This window comes from Rhinolophus sinicus, linkage group LG04 (assembly GCF_036562045.2).
Source record: "Rhinolophus sinicus isolate RSC01 linkage group LG04, ASM3656204v1, whole genome shotgun sequence".
Lineage (NCBI taxonomy): Eukaryota > Metazoa > Chordata > Mammalia > Chiroptera > Rhinolophidae > Rhinolophus > Rhinolophus sinicus.
The window spans coordinates 120,285,641-120,307,866 of NC_133754.1; the positions used below are offsets into that span (position 1 = coordinate 120,285,641).

Genomic DNA, 22,226 nt, shown 5'->3' on the forward strand with positions numbered 1-22,226 from the left:
ATAGATTTGACATTTGTGCCATTGCCACAGGATGGAAATTTAATTTTAACATCAGATTTTAATGAAATTATGCAATATATATACACACACACACATATATATCAAGATAAATATCATTTTTTTGGTGGTATAATGGTAAAACCAGTCACACTTTTGTAAAATATTGGGATTGAGGACCTGTGTTCAAATTTCCATTTAAAATTTTGTCACGGTTGGACTTGAAACACAAAGAAATTATTTTAGCTAATTTTTTTCTCTTCTGTTTCAAAAGATGACAAGGTTAATTTCAATGCAAGAAAGCAAAAAAGACAAAACAAGCTCTGATGATTTCCCTTAATAATTAAAAAAAAAATAGTGTGTGTTTTAAATACACTATTTCTGCTTTCTGTTGGCTTTCTCAATAGAAAAGATGCATTTTGATCTTCAAATATATTTTTCATTTTAAGTTGATAGTCTTGGCTTGGGTGACTTCAGGGCAACACCAACTTTAAAGGTGTAGTCATAACCATAGTGATGACCAAAGACAAAATGCACAATGCTGCTTTCATAGGTTTGGAACCAAAGCGTTATGTTTTCTCACAGTTTACCGCTTGTTAGCATAGAACATTATAAAACAGCACAATACAAAGTGTTGCCAAGCATTTGAATAAAAAAGAACCTACTTTCAACACCTATGTAAAATACATTACGGATCACCTACCCTTTGAGAGCTCCTTAAAGATTTCTACTTTTATAATCCATACAATCTTAAATAGCAATGTGCTATTTAGGTTCATTTAACTGATATCCTTGTTCATTCAAAGGCACAACCCTGTAGAATCCTCTCTTGTCTCTCAGACGTGCCTCACTAAAAGAAGCACCAAGGTTTTAATAGAACTATCATTTTATGTGAGAAAAAAGGGATTTTAAATATAACTTGTCCTATATCCTGAGTATATCATCTTAGGCAAATTATTTCACTTTTAAGTAAATGGTTGGGTTGGAATGCTCATCACATTTATTGTGGGCTTGAATTATGGTGGAAAGCAAAGAATACGGTGTCTGTTCTGTAGTAGCTGCTTAGTAAGTGTTAATTCTCCTACCCCCCCCCCCACCAATGGTTTTGGATTTGGACCATCTTAGAGATAAGCTCAGACACCAAAGAGAAAGCTCTGTTCCATTAATACATATTTACTGGACATTGAAGACAAATACCTTAAATGTGGAGAGGCCGAGGGTTATAAAACCTGTGGTGATATTTTAACAACGTTGGTGATGAACATGTTGTCTCAATCTTCTCAGTATCTCTCTGTGACTATAAGTAATGTCTCATTCGAAGATAATACTGGAAGTGTAAACTGGAGGTAGGTCATGAATGACAATTCTAGCCTAAATGACCCTTTCGCGCTCCATGATAGGCCCGGATCCCAAAGATCCTTTTTTTCAGAAGTTGATTTTTTTTAAAACACATCTTTATTGAAGTAAAATTTATATCATAAATTTACCTACTTTAGGTGTATAATCCAGTGATTTTTAAGTAAAATTTTCAGAACCATCATCACAATCCAGTGTTAGAACATATCCATTACTCCCAAAATACCCCTTGTACCTGTTTACAGCCAATCCCTGCTCCAACCCCCAGCCCCAGGATAACACGAATCTACTTCATGCCTTTTTTTGATTTGCCTTTTTCAGAGGATGTTTTTTTCTGGAGATTTGAGTCACTCTGATTCACACAAGGGTTGGGAGAATGCATCGGATCAGATTTCTTAGTATACTGACACCATCACTGCTGCTGGCTTCCAATGATGGCAAACAGCTTCTTGGCAGCTCCTCCGAGAACTCCCAGCCCTCGTGGGGAGAAATAGGACCTGAAGGAACTAGCTGGGGACTGTATCAGTCAGAAGACAGAAAGACGGAAGTCGCTCGAGTTATTCTAATGGAGAAGGAATATAAACAATTATTAGAGGGTGTTAAAGAATTGAAAAGGCAAACAAAGAGCACTAAGATAAACAGAAGGGGGCAATGGCAGGAGTCAGCTACCAGTTTGTGGGCTGGGAAATAAAGGAAAATATTGGAGTTATTAAAACTTACACATTTGGAAGAGGGTCTCTCTGGGGTCCGAACGCAAGCCTCTGAGAAGGTGATAGACAGCTGATTCTTGTATCTCAGAGAATTTGAAAGGACTGGTCTGTAAGTGTTAAAAAACGAAAATAGAAACAAAGACACCCCCACCCCCCCAAACTGGACTCAGCTGTATTCAACTTCTGCTACCTGAAAAATCAGCTGCTTCTGAGGTTCAAAGTGTTGCTGGGATGATGCTGACAGTAACAGAAAACCAAAAGGAAACAGGCTGGAGCGATAGGTTTCTTCTTCCTCTGCCAGGTTTTCAGTCTTCCTCGGGTGCCCCCTGTTGGCAGAGTTTAACGGAGCAGAGGGCAAAGCAGAAAGGTGGTTGAGAGTCCCAGCTCCAGCATCGCTAAGCTGTGTCATTAGGATGGATTTGAAACTGAGATCAACAACTTAGTGCCACAAGGTTCTCAAATCCAGATCTGGCTGATATTAAAGCTTGTGTTCTAAACCACTACTCCATACTACTAATTTTATGTTTGTATTCTACCTCTCACTTATCAGGTCCCAAACATCTGCACACTCCAGTGGTTGAATGCCTCTGTTTTCTAGAAACTCAGGCATTGGGAATTAGAAAATACAGTTTTCATCCTTTGAAGCTATATTCTTTGTTTCACAGATTTCTTCCTTAGATTTTCAAAAACGCTAACTTGGAATCACATTGTTTAACCTGAGTTCAAAGTCTCTTTGATATTCCAAGTTTCCACAAACTTCTAGAGCCATTCTCAGCAACCAAAAGGAACAGAATACGTTCAAAATCTTCTTATTAACGTTTATCGATTCAAAGACATTGAATGAGTGAGTTTGGATGATATATCTTTGTGTATGGAGCGGGAGAGACTGTTCCTCTTTAACATAGTAACATTCGTAAGGGAAGATAAACACAGATCATCTATCTCTAGTCTGTTTGGGAATTTCATTTTCTCTAAACTCTGAATAAAGTGAACTAAGTTTTTCCCACCACTGCTTTTCCTCACACTCTACATGTTTTCTGTACATAATCCCCCTTTATAATGCATCCTCCTGTGCAGATGGAAGGTCTGAAGACTCAGAGTGTTGCCACAAATGTTTTAAGTATCCTAGTGCCTAGCAGTAAATATTTGTTGAATAAATATATGCACAAATAAATTATTTTCCGTTCAGTTAATTTGAAAGAAGTTTCATTCTCCCTTGAAATACCTTTCTGTTGTCTTGCTGGGAAGATTAGAATTCAAAAATTAAAACCCAAAGTGTGTGTGTGTGTGTGTGTGTGTGTGTGTGTGAGAGAGAGAGAGAGAGTGTGTGTGTGTTAATGAGTATGGCAAGTAGTCTAGGCTTGTTTTGTTTATTTTGTATAGTACATTTTACAACTTTGTTATTGGTTTGAAGAGCCAATGACAAACATTTTGGCTTGAAATGATTGGGAGGTACAGCTCAACAACAAAAAGGCAAACCACCCAATTAAGGAAATGGGTAAATGACTTGAATAGACATTTCTCCAGTGAAGATATACTAGTAGCGAATAACCTCATGAAAAGATGCTTAACATCATTAGTCATTAGGGAAATGCAAATCAAAACCACAACGAGATAACATTTTTATACCTTCTAGGATAGCTATAAATTAAAAAAAAAAAAAGGAAAATAACAAGTGTTGTGAGGATTTTGAGAAATTGGAACCCTTGTGCATTGCTGGTAAGAATATAAAATGGTACCACAGCTATGGAAAACAGTTTGGAAATCCCTCAGAAAATTAAACATAGTATCACTGTATGACTCAGCAATTCCACTTCTAGGTATATATTCAAGAGGATTAAAAACAGGTGTCAAACAATAACTTCTACGTGAATGTTCATAGTAGCATTATTCAAAGTCCAAAAAGTGGTAACCCAAATGTCCAGCAACTGATGAATGGATAAACAAGTGTGCTATATCTACACAATGGAATATTATTTAGCCACAGAAAGGTAACGATACATGGATGTGCCTATAAACATGCTAAGTGACAGAGGCCAGACACAAAAGCTACATCTTATGAGTCTGTTTGTATGAAATGTCCAAAATAGGCAAAACCACAGAGGCAGAGAGCAGATCAGTGGTTGCTGGAGCCCAGAAGAGGGGGCAGGCCAAAGAGGAGTAACTCCTTAATGGATACAGTGTTTTTTGGGGGTAATGAAAACGTTTTGGAATTAGATTGTGGTGATGGTTGCACTGCATTGTGAATGCACTAAATAATTAATCACTTAAGAATGGTTAAAATGGTGAATTTTATGTTATGTGAATTTTATCTCTAATCCCCCTCCCCCAAATGATTGACAGAAAACACATTCAGGTAAAAAAGACATTTAAGCTAAAGAAGAAGGGTTGTGACACGAGGAATGAAAGAGCAAGCCAAAGACATAATAATAGACCCACTGATTATGGAATGGGAAGTGAAACTAAATTTCTTTAGCTGTTGTCCTTTCCAAAATCTCCAAATAAGAAGACTTTTATTAAAAATGAAAATCCACAGGGACAAAAAAGAGAAAGATTTACAGTATATTAGAAAACAACAATTATCAAAAGGCTTTTCAAACGAATCTGCTTTGTCCGACAATAATTAAATAAGCTACTCTACCCTGGTATTGTGATTGGTGTCACCAAGGAGCCTTCCTTTGTTGTTAAGTGTTTTTCCCCTCTTAATAATTTCATAATCTTATTCACACAGGTTCACAAGTGAGGATTAAAGTGACACTGATTTAAATGTGCAGCTCGAAGACATATAGCATATTCCAATCTAATTTACCTCTCCAGAGGAGACCAAGGTATAATCAGAGAAAGACATGATTAAAGTAAGACCAAACATTTCAATTTTCTGACTTTCCTTTCAGATCATATTGCTGTATATTTCTGTTTAGTCCTGAGTGAATGCGGGACACCAAAGGCTAAATGGAAATTTCTGTTTTCCCCACCTTATGTTTCCAGTGCGACTGTGGTTAATAGTCTAAGGAGAGGTAGGGTTTGTTTCTTCCTCACAAAGGTTTCCTCAGGTTTGTGTGCTCTGTCCAGGTCTGGGTGGCCATTTGCACAAGGCAGCAACAGCTAAGTGACCCTCTGAAATTGGATGATACTGGACAACAAGCGTGTGGGCGTAATGCTCACGAGCCTGACTTCTTTAGTGCCTGGAAGAGTGGAACTGGGGCTGATATTCAGCTGGTTTGCCCCAGGATAGTCATATGTGTTGTTAAAATACTGATTGGCAAATATCTGATGACCTTAGCCTCTCTTTTTGTCCTGTGATCCTCCTCACAATCCAGAAACTAAAGAGTTAATGAAAGGCCCAGCAGGGAGGCTCTAGGTCCCTGAGCCAGTGCCCTGGCCAGTGCCATTTCTGATGGCCTGCTGCCTGTGTAATCCCATTTGCTAAGTGTACTGAATATCATCCCTGCATGGGACCCACCAGGATTGAATCTTTAAGACGGTGTGTCTCCCACTCTAACCCTCTGGGTTTTTGTATTCCCAAATTAGGAAGTCCATTCATCATTCCTGTCATTCCACCCAACCACCCTAGAATTTACCATATCAACTATTGACCTTTAATCTGAGCAGGGAGTTTATAAATCTCTTAGGGTTTTACAGTCTTTACAGCAAGGAAAAACAAAATTTGATTGGTTACTTTAAGCCACCTAGGAGTTCTGTTTTCCCTTATTAACTGGGCTGAGGATGGAGAGCAGTAGGTTGAAGGACATCGCTTTGAAAGCTTTACGCTCCTATCCCATCACTAGGCATCACCAGGCAAAGATTCAAAGATAGAGTCTCTGATCAGCATTTAAAAAAAATCCTTTCAGTTCCCTTTGATTCATGACTTCACATTTCAAATAGCCCTTTATATTAATTAACACTTTCAGACTCATGGTACCACATCAATGGTTTTTCTTTGCAGTGGTTTTATTTTCTAAGCAATATTTAGTTTGATGCCATCCGCTAAAATTCTGTGTGGAAAATGAATAAACAACAAACAAACAGATAGTAGCTGGAAACTGTTACTATGATTTCTTTTCTAGTTCTGCCCCCCCCCCCCCCCCCAATAATTGGTTTGGTCTTTTACTAGTCATTAGTAAATGTGGCATTCAAGGATACCATTCTTACTGTGGGCTGCAATTCTCTCTTCCCCCCATCCCCCGAAGCAGTGAAAAAACATTTTGGGCTGTAGGCAGCAGTTATGGGCAAGTTGAGTCATTTGAAGGGAACGTGGGGATGAATGAGAATTGGGGCGTAGATAGTTCCAGCTTCTACTAAACTGACAGATGGGACAAAAACATGGAGATAGCCAACTTCCTGAGTTCAAGCAGTCCTTGCTGAGGACGTTTGGAAAAATGGAACAAAGGAAAAAAAAAATCTGTTCCTTTTCTTCCATCTTTTGTTAGCTGAGAGATATATCAATTGGTTAATTATTTTACAGTTCTTAGTATTTCAAGAGAATTCGCTTATCCTTCTCAAAAATATTGAACAAAAGGGAAATGTCTTAATGCCAAATAATTTCTATTTTCTCTCCCTACATTCTAGAGAAGATTTTAATTGATACTCAAATTATGGTGGAAACTGACCAGTATCTATTATCCCTCTTTTCCTTAATAAAAGGTTACAGATTTTAAACTGGAAATTGTTTCCCAGCTAAAATACTTAATTTCCTCCGCTCCCTTTGTGGTTAGGTGTGACAAAGCTTTGACTAATCAATGTAATTAAAAGTACTGTGTGGAACTTCAAGAAATGTGCCCTCTTAGGGTGGTGGGGATTGGGGAGAAGGTGTGGGGATTAGAAAGCTCGAATTAGTAGCCACAATATTGCCACGGGGATATGAAAGAGTTTGGGGAATATAATCAATAATGTTGTAAAGATTTTGTAGGGTGTCAGATGGGCACTGTCTTATTAGGGAGACCACTTCAGGGATGGTGTAGATGTCTGACCACTTCACTGTACACCTGAAGCTGAAGCTGAATAATTTTGAATGTCAACTATAGTTAAATATATATATATAGTCATGGGATGTGGAGTTTAGCATAGGGAATAGAGCCAATGGAATTGTAATAGATATACATGATATCAGAGGGGCAATAGATTGGGGGAGGAGAGGTTATCACTTTGTGAGGGGTGAAATGTCTAACTATTACATTGTTTTTTACACCTGAAAATAATTTTTTAAAAAAGAAATTCATAGATCAAACCAAAAAATAAAAAATAAAAAAAGGAAATAAGAAATGTGCCCTCTTGTGTCCTCCCTTCCTTCTATCATTCTGCCTCTCCCTGAAATGAAGACGTGGTGACAGGAGCTCTGACAGCCATCTTGGACCGTGAAGATAAGGGCCAGACAGACATAAGGGATAGGAGTGCTCCCTGACCACTTTGTGGAAACATGATACTACCCCCAGCATCAACTACTTCCAGATTTTTTAAAAATGTAAATGAAAAGTAAAATTCTGGCTTGTTTAAGCCACCCATATTTTGGATTTCTCTCTTACTTCAAGCCTAACTAATTCTAACTAATTCAATCTCCAGTATTACTTCTACCATAAGGATCTAGGCTTTTATTTTGTCCTTCTAAATAAGCATTACATCCTTATTTATTTATTTAACAAGTACTCATTGAATATCTACTCTATATCAGGCATTATATTAGGCACTATACATTCAGTGGTTAGCAAAACAAACATAGTCTCAAACATTTGGAGCTTGGAGTCTACTGAAGGAGACAGACAATAAAATGTGAGAAATAATCTTTTGTTTCCTAGTTTTATATCTTTTTCCCTCTCCTGACTACATTGAATTATTCTTCAATTTGTGTCTTAAAGTCAGAGGAAGGGGTCATATAACATCATCATTTCTTGAGATATACAAGGTGTGATCAAAACATAAAGTGAATGTGTAAATTTAAAAAATGTATTGCAGTAAAAGACACATTGCCATTAATCCCCCTCGAAATACTTCCCCTCTCTTCAAACACACTTATCCCATCGTTCTGGCCACTTTCTGAAGCTGTTCTGGAAGTCCTCTTTCTTGAGTGTCTTTAGTTGCACTGTTGTTGCTGTCTCAATGTCCTGAATCGATTCAAAACGTTTACCTCTCATGGTCATTTTTACTTTGGGGAAGAGCCAGAAGTTGCACGGTGCCATATCCGGTGAATAAGGTGGATGACACATCATAATGTTTTTATTTGACAGAGATTGCCATGTATCAGAAGCCATGTGTGACAAGGAGCCTTTCTGTTCTGATCACAAAATACAGTGAATGCTGCTGCTGAGTGCCATCCAACGGAAAGGCAGGGATCTTCAATATGGGAAGCGGCGCATCGAATCTTAGTAACAGTGTGTGACAAGTTTCAACTTGTTCAGTGCGGTCAGTTGTATGTGAGCTACGGTTGAGAGAAGGTGTGTTTTAAAGTGTGCCGTAAATCACCCTCCATCATGACCACGCTCTTTGTCACACATAACTTCTGGTATACGGCAATTTCTGTCAAATAAAAACATCATGGTGTTTCCTCATCCACTTTATTCACTGGATCTGGCACTGTGTGACTTCTGGCTCTTCCCCAAAGTCTAAATGATTCAGGACATGGAGGCAGCCATGACAGCACAAGTAAAGACACTCATAGAAGAAGACTTCTAGAACTGCTTCAGAAAGTGGCAAGAACAATGGAGTAATTGTGTTCGAAGTGAGGAGGAGTATTTTGAGGGGGATTAATGGCAACGTGTGTTTTACTGTAATAATTTTTTTTATGTAAACATTCACTGTATTGTTTGATCACACGTCATAAACACTTTGGCACATATGACTTTCAAAATAACAACTCTTCTGACTCTGATTTAACAAATGCTAGGTTTTTTTTTTGTTGTTTTGTTTTTTAATGTTTTTGCCCTTGTCACGCAGGCCGCCCTGCGTAGCACATGGAGTAGTCTGCAGGATACAGTGCCAGCCGAAACTCTCTGAAGGGCAGTGGAGCAGTTGGTGCAAATGAACACTCAGTCTCAGGAAGACCAGGAGGAGCAGCTGCTGGAGAGTTCGACCCCCGTGGAGGGGTGGGAAGACGTGGACGGTTCTCTGACCAGCATTGGTTGGAGAAAGTAAAGGTCATTGCGGTCTTGTGGGCTGGGAAGTTCTTGCTGAGGCAGCCCGGATGCAGGACTTGTAGTCGCAGGAGGAAACGCTTGCTGAGTCCTCCGTGGGAGATGAGGGTGAGGGCAAGGTCATCCTTCACCCCCAGGACAGCCCAGCGAGAATGACTATGGACTATGGGGAATTGCCTTCTATCCCTAATTTAATGGACCGCTTGACTGTTTGCTTGGGAACATACCACCATGTAGTGGAATTGGCAGATGTTTGCTTTTGTGCCTTGACGGCCGCCATCGAGAATCTGTAAGCACCTTGTCTGTGAGCCACTGTTGTTCGAGCACGGTACCCTGAGAGGCCCAGAGAGAGTGGCAGTGCCCTGAGAGCCCTGGCTGTGCCTGGGGAGACTGGTGGTACCCCCTAAGAAGCCCAGGAAGCCTGGCTGTGTGTGCCCAGAAGAACTGGTGATGCCCTGAGAAACCCTGGCTGTGCCCAGAGAGCCTGGCTGTGTCTAGGATATTGCATTCACCTCCAGTCACCTTGCAAAGGGTTCCTCATGGAAGATGCTTGTTGCGTAGATTGTGAGGAGAGTCTCTGTAGGGGTGGAGTGTGGGGACAGAGCCAGGAGTGCAGTTTCCGGGCTCTCGGCCTCACGTGGAAAGGTGCTGTCTCAGGTAGTAAATGGCCATCAACTGTGATTTGATGGCCATCAGCTGTGGCTAGTTGGCTGTCAGCTGTAACCAGTGAGCCATTGGCCACTAATATAACTACTGTGGCTACGCTAGTAGAAAATGGGGGCTAGCAAGAAGATGGAGGCTGAGCTAGCAAGAGTGGAGTGCAGTTAGCAAGTGAGGTTGGTTGGCAGAGAAAAGTGGATGGCAGGTTGCAGATAGTGTGACTCCTGCTTCCTGTGTTTCTAACCCAGCCACCAGAGAGACTACGGTGGTATGACTCCTATGGGTGTTCCTTTTTGGCCTCACCATGTCCTGCATTCTTATGCGGGGAGCAGGACCAGAGACCCCTCATGACACCTGGCATGACAGCCCTGCTTCTGCTAAAATCCATATTTATTCTTTAATTGCTTTTTTAAATGGCCCTCAACCATTTTATAGCTTTTCTAATTAGGTATTATCTAACGTATAGGTGTCAGAATGATGGCCCAAGACTACTCTCTCACTCAAGGTGTCTGTGGGGACCGTAGCAGAAGTTCTGGGCCCCCCGTCTTCTTTATTGACTCTGTTGGTTATGTGGGTCTTCAGAGCCATAGGAGATTCACACTTTGATTTGTTCCCTTGTTTTTTCTCACTGATGCTATAATTTTGGATGTGAATAGGTACCTGTCCCATAACTCCTCATGCTTTTGGTTTACTCATTCCTTCACTGATCTGACCTTTACTTTCAATCTTTCTTGACTCACCCCTTCCTCCACTCTGTTGAATCTCCTTTTTTTTTAAAAGGATTCTTTTTTTTAATTTTTTTTTTTTTAAAGATTTTATTGGGGAAGGGGAACAGGACTTTATTGGGGGAACAGTATGTACTTCCAGGACTTTTTTCCAAGTCAAGTTGTTGTCCTTTCAATCTTAGTTGTGGAGGGCTCAGGTCAGCTCCAGGTCCAGTTGCCATTGCTAGTTGCAGGAGGTGCAGCCCACCATCCCTTGCGGGAGTTGAACCAGCAACCTTGTGGTTGAGAGGATGCACTCCAACCAACTGAGCCATTCGGGACCTCAGCTGCAGCTCAGCTCAAAGTGCTGTGTTCAATTTTAGTTGCAGGGGGCGCTGCCCACCATCCCTTGGGAGACTCTAGGAATTGAACCAGCAACCTTGTGGTTGAGAGCCCACTGGCCCATGTGGCAGCCTTCGGAGTTAGGAGCATGGAGCTCTAACCACCTGAGCCACCGGGCCGGCCCTTGAATCTCCTATTTTGCTGGTGCTGCCTATGATCATAATGACTTTCATCTGGGAGGCACTGCAGCCAAGGTGTCAAAGGCATGGTTTCCTTGGGCCAAATTCCTGGGCTATCTGACCCCTAAATATGCAATACTTTAATGGGTACCAGGTTTTTGTGTGGCATTTTTCATTTAGCCAAAGAGTATTTTTGTCATTATATCCTCATTTCTGGAGTCTTAGCTTTAGTAATTCTTTTATCATACTTAGGACCACTTCAGAGACTCAGTTGTTGCTCAGTGAGTAAAATCCAAAGAACATTCCTTTTCCAAATAGCAAGTTGCAAGAGGTGAGAAGCAATATTTTGACCATGATCACAAGCTAAGAGAGAAGAGTTAGAGTTTGTTTTAAAGACAGAAAATGGTTTATTGATTTCCAAAAGTTTAGTCTCTGCTGAAACAATCTGAAAGAAGCAATGGCACTGGGTCCATTAAACTCAAGAAACAATAAATTTTAGTTATTGGCATGAACATTAACTATCTTGATATGTAGGCCCACAGTCTGATAATATTGCTAAATTTGGGTTCATCATGACAAGATATTGAGAAATCCATGAAATTTATGTCATGTTAGGGCAATGTGATATGTCACTTAATTGATGAAAAATCCATCCTACTTGAATCATGTTATGAAAACTGCTAGCAAAGAAAAAAGAGTCCAAAATTCAGGAAAGATAGGTGGAAGCTTTGGAGGCAAGTACTGATTAGGCTGTAGTAATTCTTTCAGAATATCAGTTTCTTCCCTGAGAGTGGTGAAAGTTGTCAGTTTTTGCATCCTTTTAGTTTATAGAAAGGGCCTTAGAGGTGCTGTTGGGTTGGCCATCCAAAATAAAAAAAATATATAGGGTTGCCTTTATTTAAGCAGTTCTCTGTGTACTTACTTCTCAATTCTTTCAGTTCTTATAAGGGCATAAATAAACAGAAGAGGAGCAGGTGGTTATGAGGTAAGTTTTTGAATCAGATTTACCTAGTAAATGATAAGGATGGTTTGCAAATCTGGATGTTTGCCATATTTCCTTTTTAATGATGGTGTTAGATGCTCTCCATGATTTCACTTTGTTTCCTCCCTCAGATACTATCTCTCCCATTGCTCTTTTCTCCTCATTATGGGTCATATTTTCCTGCTTCTTATGCCTAAATCATTTTATATTAGATGCTAAGTGTTGTGAATTTTACCTTGTTTGGTGCTGGATATTTTTGTATTCTTATAAATATTACTGAGCTTTGTTATGATACATAGTGAAGTGATTTGGAAATGGTCTGATCCTTTTGGGTATGGTGGGACTAGAATTTCACCTGGGTAACTCCAGAGTTTGCAAACTAACAAACTCAGGGAGAACACTGGTACCTCCTGTCTTTTCTGCAGCCTGAACACTCTGTGGAAGCAATAAGGTGGGACACTCATAGGGCTCACCTTATTGTTTTCCCGTCTCACTGTCCCATGATGCCTGATGTCCAATGTCTGAAAACCATATTTTTTTTTTTTTTTTTTTTGTAGTTGTTTTAAGTGGAAGGAGTCCAGTTCCTGTGACTCTTTCTTGTCCAGAAACAGAAAACTCATTGTTTCATGTATCACAGCAGGTAAGTTCCCTGAGCAGGGTCTCTAAATAAACAGGGGTCTTGCCTCAGGGTCTAGTATCTGAGAAGGAGGATTAAAGAAACATAAACTCATCCAGTATAAATTTAGCTCTCATTCATACAGATACACTGCCACACCAGTTTTCTCTCTTCAGTCAGTTATGGTCCCAGATTACATGTCTGAGGCTTATTCCTTGGTTCATTAATTAATCCATCCATCCATCCCATTTATCCATCCATCCACCCACCCACCCACTATTGACTAAATATCTTTTACATAATAAAACTCAATTAATTGTTGGAGAACAACAGAGAGTAAGACAGACTCGGTGAGTTCCTTCTGGGAAACTATGTTGTACTTGGGAAAAACAGCTGCTAATGATCCATATGGTTAGCTGTGATAGATGCTATGAAGGAAAAGCAAAGGATGCGACGAGCACATAAGTGGGGGTCTAACCTAATCTGGAGAATTTGGAAGGTTTCCCTGTGGAGATGACATATAAGCTGGGACTTGCAAAGAGGTGATTATAAGGCAAAGCTGTTTTTCTCTAAAGGGCTTGCCCTATTCCAAGAGTATTTTATTGAGTATTTAATAGACACTCTAGTGATAATGAAAACACTTCTGATTTACGACCCAAGAAAACTTACCTCAACTGCAGAGAAAGACAGTAACATGGAAAATGCACATCAACACTTTACTATCATTTAGACATAGATTAGAAATTACTGGTTAAAATGTTAATGGTGGTTCATTTTGGATTGTGGGGTTCTGGTGATTTTTCTTCTTCTGCAATTCTGTTTTCAGTTTTTCTGACAGGAACCTGCATTGCTTTTACAATTAGGAAAACAAAAGAAAGCAAGGCAGGAAGAGAAAAGAAAAAAATATAGAGTATAATATAGGTGTTATTCTTGAGTAGGTATATCATGATCTGATCCTTAAAGTACCACAAAGTGACATTATGTATCATGTGGCAAATCATTATTTATGTTTCCACAGGCACTCTCAAGCTGATCAAATGAGCCATTTTACCCAAGCTTTTAGAAAAGAAGTTCAAAGGGGAATTGTGTCTTCAAGCTCTATTAAGTGTGAAGCTTGTCTTTGATACTGGTCCTGAAGTGCTTGGGCAGATGTTTGGTAAGCCTATTTGTGTGTGCCTATCTTCTTCACACTGGTGGTGTTTCTTGGTATGTGATAAATCATGGCAGGTCTGGTTCTAGGAGAATTGTGTGGCAATGTCAAAGGGAATGACAATGGGGAAAAATCTCTGTGTACTCTACTATTTTTAGGCAAAATTCTTTTCACAGTCAGAAGCATGACTTTTCTAAGTTTGGCACTTTTACATTTATTTTTATTTTTTAAAATTTATTATTAGTTTCAGGTGCACAAAACAATGTAATAGTTAGACATTTATCATTTATATCCCTCACCCAGTGACAACCCCCATCCACTACCCCTCTGACATCGCACACAGCCATTACATTTCCACTGTCTCTATAGAGCGCTGCATGCAGACCTCTTGTGTGCCCAACTAGAGAAATATGGAACCAATTTGGAGTTTTGAACTATTTATTTATTGTGTTGTGAAGGAGGTAATGGGTTTATTAGATCATTTTAGATTTTAATCTTCTATTAGCATTAGTCACATTCATAGAGAATAGCATTTGAAATTCATACAGGAGAGTTGGCTGGGATTACTGAGCTCAGGACGAGTGTTCTACGTTCATGCATATTAGTACATGATAGGTATTATTTTTAGTAGACTTGAATATTTTTAGATTTTGGTGGCTGTAATGATATAAATGGTCACACCTTAAAGCATAGAAGTCCAGAGCAAAGGGTAGAGATTGCTCATCCCTGCCTAAAATTCTTAACATCAATTTTTATAGATTTATAAAAGCTTTTATTTGATATCAAACAACTATTTTTGGACAAAATAGAACCCCATAGGATTTTAAAAAATTGAGGTAAAATTTACATAATGTAAAATTTTTGATTTTGAAAGTGTAAAATTCAGCGGCGTTTAGTGCACTCACAATGTTGTGCAACCATCACTTCCATCTAGTCTTAAAACATTTTTATGACCCCACAAAGAAACGATGTATCCAGTCAAGTCGTCACTCCCCATTCAGTCCTTCTTACTAATATACTTTCTATTTCTATGGATTTAGCTGTTCTGGATATTTTATACAAATGGAGTCATGTGTGACCTTGTGTGTATGGCTATTATCATTTAGCATATTTTGGGGGTTTATCCATGTTGTAGCATGTGTCAGTACTTTATTCCTTTTTATGACTGAATAATATTCCCTTATACGGATATAACCACATTTTATTTATCAGTTGGCTTTTTCTACTTTTGGTTATTGTGAGTATTGCTACTACGAACATTCACGTACATGCTTTTGTTTCAATACTGTTTTCAGTTCTTTTGGGTACCTAAGAGTAGAATTGCTGGGTCATGTAGTAATTAATTCCACGTTTAACTCTTTGAGGAAGAGCCAAACTGTTTCCCTCAATGGCTGCTCCATTTATATTCCTATCAGCAGAACCCACTGGACATTAAATGTTCTTTGTTTAACCAGACATTTGACATCTTCTCTACTGATAATAACATTGTTTGATTGAATTGTTTAATCGTAAACAATAGTCATTGAGTACATGCATACACAGGAAAAGGAAAAGAAAGGTACAACCTTAAGGAAACTGTTGAACTCTGTGGACTTGACCACATAGCACTTAGAATAGGGACATGTCGTAGAGAACATCCACTCATTCTGCACATGGGAAAACAAGGTCACTAGAGATGAAATGACTTGGGGTAAAAAAAGAAGTCACTCAACCAGTTGGTTACTGGCACAATTAAGGCTCAGATTGTGGTCTTGCAACTCTGAGCCCATTGTTCTTTTCCTTATGCACTTAACTCACTCTTTGTTTTTTTTTGTGGGCCCAATTCTCAGATTATAGTTTCCTTCTTTTGCTCAGAAATCTTCTCAGGAAAGTGATGGGTATATCATCTAATCATCATCCAACTTTATTTACCCATTATTCCCTTATGCATTTACTCTATAAGTACTTAAGGAATGCTAATATGTACCAGAGACTGTGCTGAGAGCTAAGGATACAGCAACAAACAAGCAGTTATAGGACTCTCTTCAGAGCTAACAGTCTACTAGTGAAGATGGCCACTTGACCAACAGTTGCACAAAGAATGAGCTATAATTGGGCTAAGTGCTATAAAGAAAAGGTACATGGTGCTCTGAGACTTTACAGCAAAGAGACCTGTATTATTTCAATGGTTGAGTATGTCAGAAAAAGCACTTAGGTTTATAAAATCTAATGTGGTTTGATTTCAAGGTCACCTGGAAGATTCTTTTAAGCCTCAGAATTCTTCCTCTGTCGGGTCATTTTTTAAAGATTTGATGTGCCTGCTCTATTTTTTCTAACGTACATTTAAATTTTTAAAAATCTATTAAAGTTTAAAAATTTACTTGTAGACTCTATAACATGACCTCATTTGCCACCATTGGTCCACCTACCACACTCTGAATACTGCTGCTCTAGGTGTTCATAGCTTTTCTGTCATTTTGAATCCATGGAACAGAGCATTCCAACTCAGAACACAGTCGTCCTAGAGTAGCAGGGAAGGAAAAGGCAATGATGCAAGCGAGGGGAGAGAAATGGGAACGATGTGGGTGATTGAGTAAATAGAAGTGATGCCACCTGAGATAAAAGGGAGAGACACAAGAATCAGGATGGCCTCAGATAGAGAGAAATAAGCTGGTTCTTAGGAAAGCTAAATTCTGATGATGAGAACCTTTACTCTCTTAGCCGAGAATGAAATAAATGCCCTCCTTTTTCATTTTGCTTCATTTATTTCATTCATCAATAATTTGGATACAAATGACATACCGTGGAATGAGAGAGGATTGCCCTGAATAAAGCTAGCTCTTCCCTGATGGGTGGAATGTGAGCGTAGCTGTTATTTTGAAGTTTTAAATTGCTTTTCTCTTTGTGGAAAGATGGAGATTTGAATTCCTCTCTGGGGCATATCATTTCTTTGTTATGTTTTACATATTTGTAAAGGTACTTGCTTAAAATTATGAGGTGGATTTTTTTTACGCTGAGAAGCTTAGTATTTTGTCTGGGAATATAAATGTGGCTATTTACTGTTGAGCCACTATTTCTTGGAGACTTTGTTGGCTTTTATTTTCTTGGTGGAGGAAGGGAATCGGGTTATGAAAATGATTTTTTCTGTTTATAAATTTTAGATTTAGAATGATTTGTGTCTATGTACTATTTTTTTGTGGAAAATTCTATTTTTCTGTTAGTAGTCATTGGCAAAAAAATATGAAACTACTGAGACTCAAGGGTTTATTTTCTACCTACCAATGGAAAAAAGACCTAAAAGAAGCTGAACTTAGCTTGACATGATTCAAACTTAATGTCTGTATTAGTTTGCTACAGCTGCTGTAACAAAGTACCACAGACTGGATGACTTAAACAGCAGACATTTATTTTCCCATAGTTCTGGAGGCTGGAAGTTTGAAATCAATGTCAGCAGGGTTGGTCCCTTCTGAAGGCCTTGAAGGAAGACTCTTCCAGATCCCTCTTCTTGGCTTGTCAGTGGCTATCTCCTCTCTGTGTCTTCGCATCATCCTTCCTCCATATGTGTTTGTATCCAAATTTCCTCTTCTTGTAAGGACACCAGTCATATTGGATTAGAACACACCCTAATGACACCATTTGAACTTAACTGCCTCTTTAAAGACCCTCTCTCCAAACAGAGCCACATTCTGTGATACTTCATTAGGGCTTCAACATATGAATATTTTTAAACATATTAATGATACAATTCAGCCCACAACACTGTCCTACACATTATTTCACATATAAAAACCTGGGATTTACTGAAATTGCAGGGCATATTATTTTGCAATTATTCTGTTGGGTCCATAGGTTAGGACTATGACCAGGTTTCTCATGTAGCACGTCCTACAATTCTGGAAGAGACTGCTCCAGAAACAGAAAAGAAAATCAAGAAGCTGGGCCAACAATTAGAAGGAAGGAAATCTGATTTCTCTCTGGACTTCAGGGCAGAAGGGCCTTGAAAGTCCCTAGACTTTGTCAGTTGTAGGGATACATGGAGGACATATTGGTGGGATGAGGTGAAGTTGGTCTTTTGGAGGCAGGCTGGGAGCGAGGTAGGGTGATGCTCTAGGAGACACCATTGAGGAGAAGCATGGTACCCACAGGCTTTTCGAGTATCGTGTCTAGTAGCAAGAATCCATCGCTAGGTGTACTGTTATTTCCTCCTCTTATGCCTAAACTTTCAATATTTGGTAAGCAATTCAAGCTGGGTCTCAGTCATGCTATAGAGAATCAAGGGAGGATTGTCTGCCAGACTTAGGCTTGAGTGACACAGAGACCAACACACCTCCCCAAGCCTCCATTGTGTTCTTGGAGCTACAGCAGATCAGGTCCAAGGGCCATAGCCTGCGTCCTGATGAAAAACTAGAACAGGGAGAACATGAGAGACTCAGAGGTAATGGTGGGTGTGTGTATTTTGAGCTGCAGTGTGGCAGATGGAGATACTAAGCCTTTGTAATTTGGGTATTACTATACATGTGACCTCATTTTGTTGTCATTAGCAGTGAGGCTTTGGTATAATGTTCACAGAATGATCTTTTTTGAAATTAGATGTGTCAGTTAAAAATCTTTTATTACCTGTTCATCTATATGAAGGCAACAAAACGTGGATAAAAATGTAAGTTTTGTAACTAGGCTTTTTCAAGTGTTAAAAACAGTGGAGTGAGTAGTCTCTTAATTTTGAGTCTTCAAATAGTAGTAAGGATCAAACTTTAATACACATGAACTGTCCCAGTAATGCTCTTGTTCTTTTCTGGTACAGGATCCTATAGAGGATCCTATACAAGAACATGTTTGTATTTAGTTGTCATGTCTCATCAGTTTCCTTCAATTTCAAATAGCTGAATATAGGTCTTCCATTTTATAGTATGACCCTTAATTTGGGTCTGTCTCAGGTTTCCTTGTGAGCAGACTCTAGTGGAGGGTGGAATTTAGAAACCACCACATAGGTATTCAGTGTGATCATTGCTGCTGAATCTAGACCCTCTCAGAGGACAGTTAGGTAATGCATGTGTATTTATAGCTATATATGTGTGTACACATACACACACACATCTATGTTGAGAACTATTCCCATATTTATCTGAATATGTGCCTTAAAAAGTCCACAAGTTCATGCTGAGGCTTAAAACCCCAGTCTTACATTTCAAGTTTCTTTCTAACCTCTCCTTTTCCATGCTTATAAAATACCTTCTCAGATAGTGAGAAACTTGCCCTCCCCCTGTGTTTCCCCGAAAATAAGACCTAGCCGGACAATCAGCTCTAATGTGTCTTTTGGAGCAAAAATTAATATAAGACCTGGTCTTATTTTACTATAATATAAGACTGGGCCTATAATATAATATAATATAATATAATATAATATAATATAATATAATATAATATAATATAATATAATATAATATAATATAACTGGGTCCTATATTAATTTTTGCTCCAAAAGATGCATTAGAGCTGATTGTCTGGCTAGGTCTTATTTTCGGGGAAACACAGCATTGTCCTCAATATATTTACTTATTTGCTCTATCAATTAATTACCTTATTTGCTCGATTTCTAAACTCTTCCCTCTGCTCCTTCCATGCCACTCCCTCTCATCACTCTGTTTCTTTAGGTGTCAGCATTTCTGTCCCAGCGTGGGAAGCAAAGGGAGCATGAAATACAAGGGAAATAAAGATGGAAAGAGCAGGGAAATGTCTTTATTTTTAAAGTCAGTTGGACTTGATTTTTCTGTTACTTGCAGCCTTATGCATGCTAAATGATGCCACCCATAATACATTATTGCTTTTTTTTGGTTACAAATATGTCTCTCTCACTTGATTTGAGCTATGGAAAAGACTCACCTGCATATCTCTGTATCTCTCATGGTTTCCACAGCTCTTGCCACATGGAAGGTACTTGGTAATTGCATATGGTGCCAGTGACAATAAACAAAACAAAAACAAAACAAACAAACAAACAAAAATTCCAATTGTTGCCCTCATGGAGCTAGTAGAAATAATTGATACAAGCAGATAATCTCTAACTTATATACCTGTGGAAAGTGCTATGGGCATATAGTAGGAATGAATAAGTCTAAATGGGACTCGGCCAATATAAATAGAAATCAGTGGTGTCTTTAGGTAAATATATACCTTTTAAATATACGTATCTAATTTGTGTAGAAATTAGCTGAGACTTAAAAACTGGTTTAGTAGTTGCATGTTCTGAGTCAGTGCATTAGAATTAGAATTATAAAGTGAATGAATAGTTGAATAAAATCCCGGAAAACAGTGAGACTGGTGAAATGGCTCCTTTTCAGTGGCAAAACTTATTTTAGTAGCCCTTATTTGAAAATCTCAAAATAAGTTAGTATTTTCTAGCAGGAAGAATCAGGACTGATGCCATTTCAACACCAAGAGCAATGGCACTAACTTTCCTCTCCATTGTCCTTTACGTTAAAAAGTCTCTGACTGTGAGAGCCAGGAGGGTAAGGAGCGCGTCTGCCATGTTCATCAGTATCCTCAGTATCCACACAAATACTGAATGAACACTTCTTCCCATTTCACTTTCATCCAGGGCTCTGAATGCACTGAGAATGGCAGACATTACACCCAGGATCGACAGAGACCTATTCTCTCTAAATAGAATAGAATATTCTCTCAAGAACTTATGTGTCTAAATTAAGCCACTTCCTGTTAGCTTGTTCCACCCTCAGTTTCCAAAACTGTGCTTTACTGGATTTTAAGACTCCCTACCCTTGGCTCCACAGGTCTCCCTTTCCACTATTCACTTGATTCCTCTCTTTATGGATCTAGCAGTTTTTCTTGGTTTACCTTTCCAGGAAATGACAGTAAAACTTCTCTTTAGGAAGCATTCTCTGGGAACTCCAGGGTCCGGCAATAGACAGAAGGCAAAATTAGGGAAAATAGCCTAAGGTCACAGAATGCATGGGGAGCAGCACCACGACTGAATCTCTCACCTCCAGGGTTTTTCCAGATCACACTGAAAAGGAAGCCTGAAAGGGCAATTTTTACAGAGTTTTACAGGGTTTGTGGAGAGTCTGGGACCAAAGTTGTTTCCAGTAACTCACATTTCTTTTCCCCCAACCAGAGCCTCACATCATGTGTTTAAACTATATAGTCAGCAAGGAAATCAGTTCACTTGGGTCACCATCTCTTGTCTTTATAACCTAAACAGTATGGTAGGTGGCAATGGTCAGGCCTAACAGCAAACCTGGAAAAGATCACTCTAAATAAAATATTAACTAATACAGATCTGCTGTGTAAGTGGCCTGATGCATGGTAAATTGCATTTGCAGTTGGCCAAATGGAAAGTGATGTATGTTGGGTGCAAGAATAATAAATACAAGGACCAATCAATTGAACTGAACTGAAGTGGTACAGGTTTGAAAGGCGAGGTAGAGTTATAGCTTCCAAACATGTCTAAAAAAAGGACTCAATTAAAAAGTAAATTGGAAAACTATAAAGTAGCTGACACAAATACAAGGTTAAGTTTATGGAAGTTATAAATGCTAAATAGTTTCCCTCTACGATTCCAATTTCTGCCCACTCTCTGATTCTTCTTGCGCCTTCCATTTCTTTTTATGAGTATTATTACTCAACAGGAGAACAATCAGTTATATCAGAGACATTCATTGTAAGGTGTGTGTCAATAATTTTTTTTTGAAATAGGACAAAAACAGGAGTTTGTGTCCACAAGCATGCATAAATAGGAAAGAAAAGCAAATTATTATGCTATCACGGTACCAGGAGGAGTCTTTGAACTGAAGAGGGAAAAAGGAAAAAAACACACTCTCCCTGTGGAGAGAATAGAATGTGCTTCATTTCAATATCTATTACAATTATGAAAGAGCCAAAGCATTCCATGGCTTTGAACAGTCTTTGTGAACAGAGCTTTGTGTCAGAGCCGTGGTTATGATTTTCAGGCCCTGAGGCTGGTAGTTCAGTAACTAGCAAAAATAGTCGGGCTTTGGGGATGAAGAGAGAAGTGATGGGTAAGAACCAGGCTGCTCTAGCCAGTGTGATCATAAGAAACCCGCCAGATCTTTATTTTAAATATAGATTTTTGTACCCTTTTGGAATCTGAACCTTCTGGGGCATAATGGGGAGGCAAATACGAAATTAACTATCTTTCCAGTTTCGGGGCTTGAAAACTACAAATATATAACTAATACCATGGAATGCTCTGCCTGGAGGGACATCGAAAGTAGGGTGAGAATGAAGTGGGAGATGAAAACCTCTTTGTTGCCATGCTTACATGAATACCCTGCCACAAGAATGGAAGCTCTTCGAGACAGGGCAGTGTCTTCAGATTGTGCGTCTCCAGATAATCAGTGCCTGGTCCACACTGGCACCTGGTAAGTGCAACCTTTATGTTGGTTTGGTCAC

The 22,226-nt window shown here is 39.0% G+C and overlaps 1 long non-coding RNA gene across 1 annotated transcript; it reads right to left on the bottom strand.

Annotated features, from left to right (window-relative positions):
• Positions 1–1,456: 1,456 nt before the first annotated feature.
• Positions 1,457–2,356, bottom strand: LOC141571322 (uncharacterized). Its single transcript, XR_012496087.1, has 3 exons — positions 2,254–2,356; positions 2,074–2,170; positions 1,457–1,915 (listed from the first exon to the last, which is right to left on the bottom strand). It is a non-coding gene; the product is annotated as an uncharacterized LOC141571322 (long non-coding RNA).
• Between the last annotated feature and the right edge of the window lie 19,870 nt (positions 2,357–22,226).